This window comes from Spermophilus citellus (genome assembly GCF_964194105.1).
Source record: "Spermophilus citellus genome assembly, chromosome: 13".
Classification (NCBI taxonomy): domain Eukaryota; kingdom Metazoa; phylum Chordata; class Mammalia; order Rodentia; family Sciuridae; genus Spermophilus; species Spermophilus citellus.
The window spans coordinates 109,764,112-109,779,587 of NC_138193.1; the positions used below are offsets into that span (position 1 = coordinate 109,764,112).

General features: G+C 56.8%; 1 protein-coding gene and 1 long non-coding RNA gene across 3 annotated transcripts in view; one reads left to right on the top strand and one right to left on the bottom strand.

Annotated features, from left to right (window-relative positions):
- The window catches only part of HPCAL1 (hippocalcin like 1), a 91,614-nt gene that overhangs the window by 34,566 nt on the left and 41,572 nt on the right, over positions 1 to 15,476 (bottom strand). The window lies entirely within an intron of this gene.
- LOC308632920 lies at positions 10,791 to 13,680 on the top strand. Its single transcript, XR_014018658.1, has 3 exons — positions 10,791 to 10,876; positions 11,988 to 12,062; positions 12,265 to 13,680. It is a non-coding gene; the product is annotated as an uncharacterized lncRNA (long non-coding RNA).

The window sequence follows — 15,476 nt, forward strand, 5'->3', positions numbered from 1 at the left end:
CCCCTGGCATTTACCACCCAACCTGTAACCTGCGGTGGCACGTTCTGGTTTGCTATTCTGGTAGTGGCCTTCCCCTCCAAAGGTGAGCTCCGTGAGGGCAGGGGGCTATTCTTTTATTTTCAGGTGTACCCCCAGGGCCTAAAACAAGGCCTGGCACACAGCAGACAATAAATACCTATAGAAGGGATGAATTAATGTGGTAACTTTTACAATAAGGAAAAAAATTAACAAAGTATTTAAATGTCGTCTTGTTCCCCATCGGGGTCAGGCATTTTCTCCCTGATGTTAGATCTATTTATTTCCATGTGTTTTATTTGCATTAAGAAGGGGATTTTCTTTGAAAGTCATGTTTACTAAGGCAAAACGTACACACAATAAAATTCACTCCTTCTAGGCGTGCAGTTGAGGGAGTCTTGACAAATACAGGACTTTTGTAATCACCAAAACAACAATTTCAGCACAAGAATGAAATGCTTTAAAATTACACGTTGGTAAAGCGGTCACGGCTAATGGGAACACTTGTCTCTCCCACTACTCTCCTGAATTATTTTATTAATTGCTGGTTTTCCAGTTGATTCCTTCGTGTCTTTACAGATACACGAGAAGGGCAGGCAGAAGGCAGACCCCAGAGCCCCTGCATGTGTGAGGGGCTTCGTGCAGGTTGTATCTGGTTCATTTTCTCCTCATACTCTTCAAAGGGGTGTTGCCCCTTCCCATAGTAAGGACACTGGAAAGTGTGGAACGTGTCCCAGGTCACACAGCTGCCAAGGGGGGATGTGGGGCTTCCATCCAAGTCAATGCCGACTCTGAAGTTTAGGTTCGTCCCAACAGCCCAACAAGTGACATCTTTGTTATAATTGGTGTCCTCAGCCAGCCGCTGCGCCCTGCACTTCCTAAAAGGAGAGATGGTCGTACCCAGGCCCTCTGCCCGCCTCGACGATGCTCCGACCCACACAGTCTGAGAAAAGCCCCTGAGCCTCCCACGCCCCCAGCCCCTGAGGGGATCACGGGTGTCCAGGCAGGGGAGGACCCTGGCCAACTCACCCTGCCTGTGAAGTCCGGGGAAGAGCGGTGATGAAAGCAGGTTTTAAAGAGAAGATAAGGACCCATCTCCATCCGTGGACTATCTTCCCCCTCCCCACCTCTTTTCTCTTGAATGGTTTTCTAGTGTTTCTTCCCCAAGTGCAGCTGTCTGGAAGAGAGGTCTTAGGCCAGCCAAGCCAGCACCCCCACAATGACTGCCCTTCTGTGGCCAGCTGGGGCCATGGGTCCCCGCCACGGCCATGTGCTGTTCTCTCCCCCTCCCGGGTCCACTCGGCACCAGGCCGCTCTGCGTGGAGGAGGCCCCGTCCCTGTGGCGGAGCTGCAAGTCTGGCGGAGGAGGAGGAGCTCCAGCCAACAACGGGGAACAGAAGAGATGATCACGAGGGGCACCCGACCAGGAAGGAAGCCCCGGGGCCCTGCCTCTAAGGCAGGGGCCCTGCCCAAGCCAGGGGCCCAAGTGTGGGCCCCTCCTCTCTAAACCCTTCCCGCCCTGACAGCCTGCTCAGGCCCCTTCCAAGAACCACCTCAGTCACTGTTTTCCCCCTTCCCACCCAACACCCTGCTCCCCCATTTAACTCTTGCCATGTTTTGTATTTGACTGTCTCCCTGTGACATTCGGAGGGCGCGGCCGGGATCAGGCCACCTCCACCCTGCACACGTCCTGCTGTCAGGGCGCCGCTCCCTTCCTGCAAACCGTCCTGTGGGACTGCACACTCCCCAAGGGTGGGCTCTGGCTGCCTCCTGGAGAGAAGCCACCATCCACAGACACAACAGCACACGGTGTCCACGCCCAGCCCCGCACGGTGCCCAGCCCTGCATGGTGCATGCCCACGCTGCAGCGAAAAAGACCAGAAGGGCCCAGAGGCCCTCAGGCCAAATGCACAGCTGGGTCGGGAAGTGGATTCAGTGAGCTTCTTCTGCCCTACATTTTGCCAACTTTCTGATATGTCGTTACGTAACTCTTATAATCAAAATAAGTGCTTTATGTAGCCTGTTGTCCCTGGCGCTCTGGCACTGTGCCCACTGACCTCGAGGACTCAGTCAGGGCTCGGAGAGGATCTAGAACACTCTAAAGGAAGGAAGAGGCCAGCAGGTGAGCAGAGGACAGTGGCTGAGAAAACAAGCCCCTAGCCAGGCTGCTCTGAGCTCCTGGGACTTGGGGACTGAGGTCTTGACCAGACAGGGTTTTCCTGAGCCCAAGGGGAAAAAACCGACCTGGGATCAGAAGGCACCCCAGGTCTAGCTTGCGGCAGCCCTGGTGAGGGGGATTCTGGAGCAGACATTCCCAAGGGTCCTGAGTCCAACAACTGGACAAACGGCAAGGACCCAAGTGTGGGGCCTGGACTCCCTGCATGAGGGTGGCATAAATCCCTGGGGCCCCACTGGGAGGCCATCTAGTTCTAGAGGCTGGGGGCAGCTGAGCAGAGGCTGCCTCTCGGGGCTGTGGATGAAGCTGAGTGCCCCAGCAGCTCCAGAAACAAAGGGCCCTTCTGTGGCCAGCTCAGAGCTCCGAAACCCTGAGGAGCCCCCTCCCGGGGATTCTGTGTCTGATATCTACACCGAGAGCGGCTCAGCACCCAATCTCCGGTTCCCAGGAACATTTCTGTCACTCATCACTTTAGATCACTTTAAATTTTAATTTTTCTATTATCAAGTCAGACGATAATGATGACACCGTGAGGCCCTCTGTCCCCCTCATGCCTTATTCATGGAGCAGTGGCGCAGCATCATGAGCAGAGAACCCGCCGGGACCCGAGTCCTGTTCTGCGCTTCCTCTCCTCCAGGCCTCGGTTTCCTCATCAACCTCTCATCCCAGACAGGGATCCCGACCCTCCCACCTGCCCGTATGGGCTGCGTGGACTGTGCTAACAGCAGAGGGAGGGACAGCAGGTGGGAGGAAGATGGCTGGGCATGGGGCCCAAGACCTGCATGTGCCCTGCATGGTGACAGCACTTGTCCACTGTGTCCTAACCTATGCTCACCTGTCTGCTCCCTGCCCAGGGGTTCCCGGAGACATCAAGCCCTACCCTACACTGTACCCATGGCCCTGGACACAGCAGCCAGGACATAGCAGGTGCCTGGTAACTGACAGGGCCCCAGTGATGAGTTTCCCCCCAAGACGCCCCCCCCCCCAACTCACCCAAGTGCTGCACAGCCTCCCTGTCAAGCTTGAGCCAGGGAAATGTGATTTCTCTGATCTTTAGTCTCAGATGGAGAGTGACCAGACACAGAGATAAAGCTAAGGAAGAGGATCAGACTGATGTCTCCCCACTGTACATCCGACCCTGAGAACGCAGTGCCCAGACTTCTAAGCAGGCCAAGGCGGCTCTGTGTGTGTCCCTTCACATTCAGGATCACCAGGGCAGAGAACCAAGGATTGAGCTGCCTTCTGAGAAGCGGTGAAATGTGCAAGTGGCCCAGAGACAGGGCCAGGCCTGCAGTCCCACATCTCCCAAGGTCACAGAACCTAACTGGCCAGAGCCAGCACAGAGCAGGGAAAGCCAGACGTCCTGGGGCCTGCCCTGCCCTGTGCTCCAAGGACGTGCTGCTGCCCGAGGAACAGCCTCTGTGCGGCCAGCTTCTGCGTCTGGTTGGGTGGTGCGCTCCAGGGGAAGAGGAGGCCTTCGAGGGGAACAGACCAAAGGACCCGGGGAAGCTCACTGAAAAGGGCGGCAGCGCTGGGAGAGGTGGACTCTCCAAGTCGCGCTCTCCCTAACTGGCTCCTCACTCCGACAAGCCACCAGCCTGCAGGAGCCCTGGCAGGGGGACCCGCACCCTGCAGTGTCCGCCCACCCAGGGCTACCCAGCCCGGAGACACCCTTTTGCCTGCACCAGAACTGAATGAGCTTCCCGGGGCCTCAGAGCCCAGGTGGAACTGCTCTCAGAAGACGCCGAGAACCTCAACGTGTCAAGGTGAACGATAGCAAGAAAAGCTCTTCTCAGGAGAAACATAGGTCAAGGACATGGGGCAGATGTGGACACAGCTGGCCTGTCCAGTTAGCTCCAAGGCTGGTCACTTTCAAGAAGCCAAGGCGTATTCAGACTGGCTTCCCGTCTGACCCCAGGACAGGCCAGACTTTCAAACCTCCTAAGCACAAACAGTAAGCCCACAGCAACCGCTGGCCACTCCGTAAGACCCCTCCCCATTCCGCATCTTTGCCTCTGCACTCCAGGGCCCTGGGAACATCCCTGTTCATCCAGTGGCCTTCCCTGGGTCCTGTGTGCCAGCTCCAGCTTGGCCCTGCAGCCTGCGGTGCGGCTCTGCCTTGGATCCCCTGAGCAAAGGCACAGTCCCACGACATGCCCAACTTTGTGATGACCTAAGATGGGCCCCTTTCCCTTACAGACGAGGAGACTGAGGCCAAAGACGAAGGACAACCAGAAGCTAGTTCACTCGACCAAGGAACGCAGCCTTGGGGTGCTTCAAAGTGGAGGGGTTCAGTGCACCTCAGGGTGCTCCTGAATCAGTCGCTGGGCAGGCTCCTGTGTCCTGGAAGAGGCCATGCTAGGGGTCACCTGTGCTAAGTGTCCAGGCATCATGGGGCAGCCTTGCTGAGGGCCAGCTCACAGGTGACAGTCCCCATGTGCGGGTGTGCAGTGGCACCAGAGAATGCAGCCAGCCCTGCACCAGCACCTTCTCTTGCTCAGTTCCTTTTCCCTCCAGCATCCAACAAGGAATTGCTCAGAGGTGGTCAGTTCTGGACAAGGATCTAGGGCCCTTACAGATGGGAACAAATTCACCAGACAGGCCTGGGTCAAGCCAGGCTGGACACCTAAGCCCCAAGTCCCTCTCTGCCCTGTTATGTGCATGCCCTTTAAGCACCTGTAGGCACAGGTAGGTGAACACAGGTAGGTGCTTCTCTGTCCTCATCCCCTACCAAATGACATCCACCAACTCCAGGACTGAGAGGAACCAGATCAGAAGACAAGAACACCAGAGGGGCTTGGGGAGCGGAAGGCAGCCTTGCGCTACTGAAGGGAAGGCGGAATTCAGAAACCGGAGCAGAAGAGGGGCTCCTGGACTAGGGAATCCCCAGTGGATGCCTCAAAAGAACATGAGGCCTCCACACGCTAAACACGCTAAGCACCGCGTCGGGCCCCCGCCCTGGGGGCCTAACCCCACGCAGACCTGGAAGGCGAGTGGGCCAGTTAGGCGCCTGCACCCTGAGACAAGGCTCCACTTAGAAAGGAAGGTTGTGTTTTCCAGGATGTCAAGAGGCACATTTTAAGGAGGGAGGAGGTTTCAAGGATACACTGGCCTCATGAGGCCAGAGCCTTTTTCTTTTTCAAAATTATCAGCTGAACTTCTTGAAGGATGAGTAGTTCCGGTCTGGTCCCTGCCTCCCTTTAGCTCACTTGCAGCTTCCCCTAGAGAATCCAAGTGGCACAGTCATTATCGTCTGATTAATACGGAATTGGTGGCAGTTTCCAAAGGACAAAGGTGGCCAGCTTAAGAAGGCCTCGGGGACCCCTCCCAGGCCTCCTGCTGTACCTGGGCCACCCCTGAGCCCTTCAGAACCAGTCTGGGTGTGGAGAGCCCGCGGGAGGCAGTGGTGTGTTGCTGCTCTTGAACTTGCTCTTGGCAGGTGCAGGTGATGGCCACCCAGTGGGCCTGAGCTGAGAAGCAGCCAGGAAGCCAGGGCTCCTGCTCAGCGGCACGCACACCTTGCCCGGCTCCCATCCCAACGACTGCCGTGGGCTAGAGAGGCTGAGGCCCCTGCAGGACGTGGAGGAGCACCCGAGGCCCTGCAGAAACCATCAGGCCAGCGAAGAGGCGAGAGGCACTGCCATGGGGCTGCCAGGCTCTGCTGGATGTGTGAGTCCCAAGGTTGACAACCTCTCGAAAGCAAGACGGGCACAGAAACTGGGCCACAGGCGTGTGTGACTTCCTGGCAGAACCCACTGGCTTTCTGCTCCCTGGCTCCCGGGGGGAGGGAGGCGCCTCCGACTGCTGCCACACTGTTGGCAAATGGCGTTTCCAGTCTGAGGGAGCGCACGTGTGACGGGCGCAGGCAGAGCCACACTCGCCTGGCAGGAGGCAGTGCCAGCAGGCCCGGCCAGGAGCCTCGGTGAGCCCGGGGGCTTCCCCCGTCCAGGGAAAAGCACGGCTGCCACCAGCTTGGGAGATGTGCTGGGAACCAGCCATTATGGCATTCCCCTGCTGTCTCCCCACTCGGCTTAGCTGTGGGCTCAGGAAACCCAGCCAGTTGTGGCGGTGACTTCCAACGATATAATCAAATAATCTATTCCTGGATTCCGCAAGTTCTGAAATGTCGGTAATTCAATTCCTGAAATGTCATATCCGAGCTGCCGGTGCAGGCGGTGGAGAGAGCTCAGTAAACACATTCACCCGTCTGGGCTCACGCGCACGCGCTGACCTTGAGCCTGGGCCGGCTGCCCCTGGACGGCCAGGGCAGCAGGGCCCCCAGGAACCCCGGGCCAGGAAGAGACAGAGAGGAGGGCACCCCAGGAAGTGTGCTGCTGGGGGCAGACCTGAGCTATGAAGTGGCCAGGAACCCAGGGCTGCTGCTCAGCAGCACCGAGGGTCTGCACATTGCCCTGGGTGCTGGGACATGGGGGAAGTGCCTGTCCTCAGGGAGCCTAGTCTGGTACACAAATCACACCTGTGAGAGCACACACACTCATACACGAGCATGCACAAACAGGCACAAGTGTTACGCACCCAGGCTCCAGGCCCAGGGCAGGTAAGCTAAAGATCACAAGGAACGGGGACCCCAGGCTGCTCTGACCAGGGTGGGCTGCTCCTAGCCGGGCGGGCGGCAGCGGCAGTCCACAACTCTTTCCTGAGGCTTCGTGGGCCCCTCCCCTTCAGCACAGGGCTGGCTGTGACATCAGTTCCAAGGGTTTCCTGGGAGCATGAGTCAGGGCACTGTGGTATGGGAGAAGGGCATTTCCCGCTCTTGTGATCCATGTTTGCCAGGGAGCCTAAAATTCACATCTAAACCAACACATGGGGCTATGGCAGTTTTTATTAGGATGTTGCTTTACAGGTTACTTTCTGATAGTTATAAATTATCCATAATAAGATTTTAGTTTTAAAAATGTCAATAAAGCTGGATGCTGTGGTATGCACTATAATCCGAGCTGTTTGGGAGGCTGAGGCAGGAGGATCACAAGTTTGAGGCCAGGCTCAGCAACTCATCGAGAACTTATCTCAAAATAAAAAGGGCTGGGGGTGTAGCTCCGTGGTAAGGCACCTGCCTAGCATGCACAAAGCCCTGGGCAGACACACACACGTCAACAGCCCCCACCCTTCAACGTCACCACCGTCTGCTCACCATCCACATAATAAACATCTGTCGGAAATAGTAGCATGTTCAGAGACAGTTATCTTCAGATGACCATATGCTGGAAAAATAATTGGAAACGTCCGGTGAAAAGATCTCCTCTGGCCTTCACAGAGGGCCTCAGGGCCACGTCCAGGGTCTTCACTGTCACGTCCTTCCCATCGCGTCACCCCAGGGTGTCAGAGTCACTGCACAGTTCTCCGGCGCCCTCCTAACCCCACAGGACATCCTCGTTCTCACACTCTGAGGGAGCTGCCCACTCCCAGCAGCTGGCTGCCCCCACCCCAGGAAAGTCCCAGGCCACGCAGCACCCCAAGCAGGGACTGGAATGAGGCAACCTCAGGGCTGCTCATCCCCTCAAGGGAGAACAGGTAAGACAGGAGGCAGAAGTCGGGGGGCACCCCACACCCCAGCCTCTGTCCCCTGGCCCACAGCAGCTCCTCCTGCACCCAGAGAGAAGGGCATCACCCTTGTCCCCACGTTCAGGCCGAGGCCACCCCTTTCTACTCAGAAAGGTTGCTGCAGGCCCCTGTGGGGAGCCCTGTGGGCTCCAGGCCCAGCTCCCACATGGGCACCTCAGGCAGGACGCCCATTCTGGGCCATCTAGCCTCCTGACAGGAGCCTGTGGACCCTGCAGGGGAGAAGACCATCTGGGGTCACCACAAGCTCTTCCCAAATGGAGGCCTTGAGGCCCTAATGCAGCCTGGCCCCCACTGCAAGGCCAACCCCTCCCCGAGGAAGCCTGCCCCGTGGTCCTAGCCAGGCTCCCAGCAGGGCTGTCCTACACCCTGGGCACCCTGAGTAGCCTCACCCTGCCAGTCACTTGACAAGTCCAGTAAAGACGGCACTGAGGAGGCTGTGGGCCAGACTTAAGCCACTAGACACTCCAGTACTCCGGGTGGCCCTGATGGCCGGCACATCAGAAGGGGCAGCAGCTCTGCCTACAGACCACCATGCAGGGACAGGAAACAGCTTGTCCTCGTCACAGCCCAAGGGGCAGACTCAAGATCCCAAGGAGGCTGGCTCCACAGCCTTTCCCTTCCTGCCCACCAGAGGAGCCCAAACTGTGGCTGACGCAGAGCTGACCGCGGAGCCGGTTTCTAATGCGGACCCCCAGTCCCTCCCTGGAGGCTTCAGGCAGTCGGTGTGGGAAGACCGGGAATCGGCACTGAGCCCACCAGCCAGCCCCCTGGAGGAGGCCGTGGCCTCATCTGTCAGAGGAGCCAGTCCATCACCTACACACTCCCCACGGGTAGGGGCAGCAGGTGGGAGTGTGTTGGACACATCAGAGCGGTTCATTCTAGAAGCTCCACCAACAGCCAATAAAGGCATCGGGGCAACCGAAGCAGGTGCTGGGGGGTAGGCTCCACTCACCTCCCCCAGGACTCCTGCCCAGCCTCTCTCAGAGCTCTCTGGACCCAGAAATACTTTCCTTGCCATGGTGTCACAGTGACCTCAGAAGAAGGGCTCCGGGACCCTCTCCACTGCTCTGCCCTTTGCTGCATTTATAAAAATAAAAGTGCTTCCCTCTCAAAGCACATTTCAGAAACAAAACACAAACTCAGATGCAGTATGGATTCGAGAGAGGGTACCTGTGAGACTCGGGGAAACCACTTTCCCTCTCTGGGACTCAGATTCCCAACCACACTGTTATGACGTCCTTCTCTGACCTCACTGACCAGTAACGCAGGCCACAGTGGGCTGAAGCCCCACTCAAACCCTGTCATCACCCAGCGCCTCTGTGACCCAGGACCAGGTCCCGCCTCAGAGTCCAGGCTGGGGACGGGGCCAGGTGTGTCCCTCCATAAGCAAACTGGCCTTTCCTACAGACTCAGCTCCTGCCCTCCCTCCCGTCACGTCTCTCCCGAGGCAGCAGAAATGGGATCCCTGTCTGCAGACAGGCTTGGGACTGACAGGTCCCCAGTGGGCCTGCCAACTGGCAGAAGCCGACATCAGGACAGGCAGGGCCTCCGCAGCTCACCTTTCCTGAGATTCGAAAGGGGACGAGGCGTCTCAGTACAGAAGACTCCCCTGTCCTCTCCTCCCTTGCAAAGCCTGGCCCCTCAGCCTCCCTGGGGCGTGTGTCCCCAGAAGTGGACCCTGAGGAACTCAGGCCTGGCCTCTCAGCCAGGACTCAGGCGCATTGGAGGCTCTGCTTGTGGCCATTTCCCATCCCCCTCTGTGGGAGCACCTGCCACCCTCCCTCCCTGGCCAGCTCCAGGAAGCCATCACCTCAAGTCCCCAAACACAACTGGCTCCGCCCCAGATAGCCCGGAGCCCTCCCGACCCTTCACTGGGATTTCTTCCTCCCGATGATGTGAAGGCAATTAGGACAACTGATGGAAATGACAGGGACAGAGCGAATCATGGCTGACTCCCACACTCTCCTCATTCGATGATGATCCCCTGAAAACCAGGTGAACTGGGTCTTGGGTCGTCCCTCCTCCAGTGGCCCCTGAACAACCTCCCACAGAGCCGTCCCACGGCCCAGGTACCAGCATGAACACCTGGGTCATGCCACGTGCAACGCCCCAGGCGGCCACAGAGGCCGGGTGTCCCAGGGCAGCCTCACCAGTCCTGACTGGATGGACAGAAGTCAAGTCACCCGGGTGAGGGCTGCATGAACTCTGTGACCGCAGGGCCCATGTCTGCCCATGCCCTTCCCACGTATCCCAGCACCCACCAATGGATCTACTGGCCGGACGCCACGGGGGGCAAGCAAAAGGGCAATTATTAAGTCCAAGGTGCAGAGAGGGAGGGAGGGAGGAGGCCAAGAGGTGGGGCCTCAGGCACTTCCCCTGGGAACCGCGTATCTTGTTTCAGCTTCTGGAACTCTGCTTTGGAACCACTGGCCTGCAGGGACTTCAGAGGGACAGGGGAAAGGCACCAGGTGACCAGGTATCCAGAGAGCCTTGAGGTTGGCTCCGCCTCTCCTGGCCCCCACCTGCCCTCTATCATGGTCACCAGGAATTTCTGGTTTCAAGGAAGTGCTTCTCTGCCTGTTTCTTGTTTCCTTCCGTGTGCTCTGTTAAATAACAGGGTTGGTCCAGGGTCTCAGCAACCAGATCTTACTATGCACCTGTCCCCTGTGTATTAACATGCGACCACACTCCTGCAGTAACCAGGTCGCGTTTTTAGCCATAAACCAGAGCTCTACATTCCCCTTCTCCAGCCATTCCTCAGGGTGCAGGAGGCAGGCCTCTCCTCTTCTGCTATTGGGTGGACACACCAAGTGACTTCGAGGTGGGCCTTCTGTACCCTTCACCTGAGAGAGGACAGGCACCAGGCTCAGGTGGCAGAAGGGCCTCGGGGGCGGTCCTGGGGGAGGGCGGACCCGCCTGCTTCTCCCTAACACTCTTCCCTGTTGCGACACAACCTTTTCTGCCTGAAGAAGCTGCTGCTGTTTCATAACAGGAAGACAGTTGTGCTGCTGTGACTGTCGGGGTGACGGGAGGGGAAAAACGATCTCTTGAATTTCCCGTCTCTGCCTTGTGCAGATGTCAATTTAGGGCGATCTGATGAAGGTAGGAAGTGCCCTGCTCTAAGACTCCTCGGAGGAGGGGGCAGTGCTCAGCCACGGTTCAACCCCCAGCAGGGTGGGGTTCAACCCCCAGCAGGGTGGGATTCATCCAGTGCCCGGGGCTGGGGCCCACCCCCTCGGCCTCCATCTGGCAGGGTTTATCAGCACCTGCAAGGCTTCCCCGGGCCAGGTGCAGGCCACGCGTCACAGCTCACACTGCTGACGGAGAAGCAGACGCTGCAAGCTATGAGGAAACACGTGTGTGGGGAAAATGAACCCCGAAACAGCTGATCCCCTGGTGGGGCCGGGGTATGTAGGCTTGGCCATGTGGCTGTCACCTGCAGCTGCTGGCCTGGCCTTGCGTGTCCTGCACAGGGCTCCATCTCAGTGCTCTTGACCTTCAGCTATTCCCTAAACACACGGCGCAGGCTCTTGGTAGGGGCAGGGGCGTACATGCAGCCAGGTTTGGGGGACAGACAGCCCGTGAAGGCACCAGCCCACAGGGTCCAACAGAAAGGAGTCTGCCAGGGGTGCCCAGGAGCCCAGGGTGGAGCAGCTGGAGGCAGGTGGGCAGCAGAGGCTGGAACACCAGGGCAGGGCCTCTCAGGACCCTGGCCCCATGGCAGGCGGTGTGCTGTGGTGTGGGGGGCCCAGGGCTTGGCTATGCAGTCAGCCAGACCTGGCCCCCCTCCTCCCTTACACCTGGGCCAATTACTGGACGTTCCTGAGCTGGTCCCTAGCTGCAATTCAGGGAAACAGCACCTCACAGAGGCTGTGAGACACAAGGGGGCACTGTGTAGGACACCCAGCTGGCACCCAGCTCAGAGCAGCCCTCCCAGGGCGTCCCCCCTCAGGCTGTCCCTCTTGCTATTGCCTCAGCCTGGCCTTCAAGGTCCAGTTCAAAGTCACTTCCCTGTCCCTCAAGCTCACAGGGCCTCCTCCAAGGACACCCTGGGCAAGGAGGGGCTGGCCTCCACGGGGCCTGAGTCACCCCAGACTGGTCCTGTCTCCCCTTCCAGGTGAGCGTAAGGCTTAGGAGCTGTGTGTCCTTAATGAAGCTGCCTGATCTTGCTGGGCAAAAGTTTATGTATAAAACACAAAATACCTGTTTCCAGGTTGGTGCTGGAATCAGAGCTAATGAACGACATGTGAATACGTGAATGATGGATGAATAAACGGGCCTGGCACAGGTGAGCGTTTTATAGGTGTTGGTCATTGTTACCGTTGAAGCTATTGCCAGTTGGTTGGCACACGCATGGCCAGGTGCAGGGAGGGGGAGCACAAGGTGCCTTTTCTCCCACGGAGGAAGGAGGGCGGGAAGCAGGGAGGGAACTATTCTCTTCTCGGTCAGAGTCAAAGGAGCCTTAATGAGGTCATCCTTTACCTGTGAAGGAGACCGTGTGCATCTGTGGAGGCCGATCTTCAAATGCCTGAGAGGGGCAGCTGCCTGAGCCCGGAGCAGGAAGCAGAAAACAAGGGACACTGCACAACTGTTGACCTTCCCGGCCACTCCTGAGTGCCCCTGCAGTCCAGTCTCCAGGAACAGTTGCTCCTGAACCCCAGTTCCCTACTTTCTTTTTAATGATCAGTTCATTCTGTGGCTGACCTGGCAAACTCTCAGCTCCAACGTCCCCTCTCCTGCCCTGGCAAGAGCCCACCATTGTCCCTGGACCCTTGAGGTGTGGTGCCCATGCTCACTTTCCTTCCTGTCCTTCGCTGGTCCGCACACTCCCTGGATGTAGGGGCCCTGTCTTCCTCTCTGCAGCATCTAATGTTGAGTGGGCTTGTGGAACTGAAGGGTCAATGAGGTGACCGTCGTTTGCAAAGCAGGAGATGTACCATGAGGTCCAACACGGGGTCGACCCAGGGGCTGAATCCCAGGAAGAATCCCAGGAAGAATCCCAGGAGGCTTCTTAAACTGCCTGACACAGAGGAGGCCTCAGAAAGCATCTGTGGAACAGAGAGGGATGTTGGCCCCGGGGGTCAAGGGCAGAGCTGGAGACGGTGGGAAGGAAGGTCTGTGAGCCGCAGCCTGAGGGAGGGCAAGCTTGGGAAGTTACGACTAGGACCTCCCCAGTCGGAATGCAGTGCGGCTGGTGGGGAGAGCCACCAGGAAGGAATGCAGGCCCAGGGCAGGACAGATGTCACTTCAAACCACAGCAAAGGGACTCAAGTGGGGGCACTTAGCAGAAAGCCAGTCCCCAGGGATTCAGCCTTCCACCTTCTAGATCACGAGGCCACAGGCCTTCCAGAAAGGGCAGGGAGTAAGGGTCTTGGCTTGCAGCCGTGGGGTCTCTGTCTCAACTACGACTCTGCCTACGCAAAGAGTGGCCAGAGACAAGGGTGTAAATGGTGGACGTGCCAAGAAGACTTTATTTGCAGGAGCAGGCGGGGTGGGGGCAGTGGGTGCACAGATTTGGCCGGGGCGCCCATAGTTGAGAGCTGTGGTCTGACCAGAGGGAAGCGGTGGGTCACTTGCTAGTCCATCCTGGTTTGTAGCAGCTCCTTCCCCTTCAGGCCCATTTCAACCACCCCAGGCAAACCCTCGGTTTCTTTCACTTCTGCCAGCGTTCATTTTACTGTTCCTGCTGCATCTGTGAGCATTTGAAACTTTCCTACAATAAAGAGTTGAGAAAAGAAACCTTCTCTGAATCCGACCTGCTTGGAAAGGTGATGATTTCAGCCCTGGCTTCTCTAACAGGGCCTGAGCCTCCCAGGGGCCCCACCCCAGGCTGCAGATGGTGCACTGGCCCCGGACCACAGCTCAAAGTGCCGATGAAGGACAGCGTCGGGGCCTTTTCCCGTGGTAGGACATCTTCAGAGGAACATCCCTCTTGAGATCACACTCTTCTTGTGGCTGTTGGTGTTAAGATGTCCTAGGTGTCGGGAATGCTGGTAGGAGGCCCCACACAACCCACTCGCACAGACTCCTGTGGGTTCTCTTTGAGGCCAGCAGGGCAGAAATACAGACTACTTGACAGATGAGGAAACCCAGGTGCAGAGGCGAGGCGGCCTTTCCAAGGTCCTCCCACAAACGACTGGAGACTGAGATCGGCCCTCTCACTGTTCATCCACCGGCCGGAGCCCCGGGGCCTAACTCTCTCTCAGCTTCACCTGGCCAACAAAAGCTCCATTTCCTGAAAAAATGTCAGCACAGAAGGGTCACAAAGTTCCTGGACGCGGTGGCACCTGCCTGTGATTCCAGCCACTGGGGAGTTCGAGGCAAGAGCATCATAAATTTGAGGTCAACCTGGGAGACTTAGCAGTACTCTGTCTCATAATAAAAATGCTAAACGGGTGGCTGGGATGTCGCTCAGTGGTAGAGCACTTGCCTAGCATGTCCAAGGTCCTGGGGTTCAATCATCAGAACTCTGGGGCAGAACTGAGAGAGACCCCAAACGTGGCCCTGCTGGGGGAGTAAGGCTCTGATCTCCCTCCCTGCACAACCTGGAGGGCCTGAGACGGGGGCTGGCCTCTCCTGACCCCTAGAGTTCAGGCTCCACAGGGGGAGAGGTAAATGCAGCCAACCAACACGCAGATTATAGCCTCACACTTCTTTTATTAGACCTATTCCTAAGCTTCTTGTGCTTTCTGATATGTACATAAATGGAATTGTTTTAATTTCCTTTCAGATTATCCATGGCAATTTGTTTTTCCACATGGGTTATATTCCACAACCTCCCTGAACATGTATTTTATGTTTATTACTATAGTCATTATATATACGTATTATATATATTCTATATTGGTCTGCTACTAGATGTCTGTACTTCCACCACCCAGTCTTGAAGCGCGTCCTTTCTTTTTCTCCAGCTGAACCTCCAGGGCAACGTGGGACAGGAGAAGCAAGAGCAGACATCCACCTCTCCTTCTGACCCCAGGGAGAGTGCGTTCAGCCTTAACCACTAAGTACGGTGCTGGCTCTTGTGTGTTTAAAAGCTTCAGCCTGGAAAAGGCAACATGACGCGACTTCTTCACGTAGTCAGAGGCGACCACACGGAATGCTCCGCATTTAGAAATGGGTGGAGAGAGGAGAGAGAAAGAAGAAGCACCCGAGAACTGCCTCCCAGTCTTCCCCAGGACTCCTGGGCTGCCTCGCCCTTCTGAGAGGTACAGAGAAGGCTGGGCCCTCAGGCTGGGGGCTCTCCGAGACACAGCTGTTTTGTTTTGTTTTGTTTTAATGAAACAGAATGGAAAGTTTGGGAAAGATGGCTGTTCAATTAGGTATAATAATACCAGAGGTGTATGAAAATCTTCAAGTGTTTGATGTTACTTCCTACTTCACTTGACAGAAACAGACCCTGGTGATCTCAGAAAATGCATTGAAGATCAAATCACAGCACCAGCACAGCCGCCAGTCAGTAGGCTGGGACCAAGAGAGGTCTGACCCTAAATGAAGAGATGGGGGAACAATGCATATTTTACATTAAAATGTTTTATGTTAAAAATGCTAATTATGGGGCTGGGTTGTGGCTCAGCAGTAGCACACTCGTCTGGCATGCGTGAGGCACTGGGTTTGATCCTCAGCACTGAATATAAATAAATAAATAAAGGTATTGGGTCCATCTACAACTAAAAAATTTTTTTAAATGCTAACTATGCCT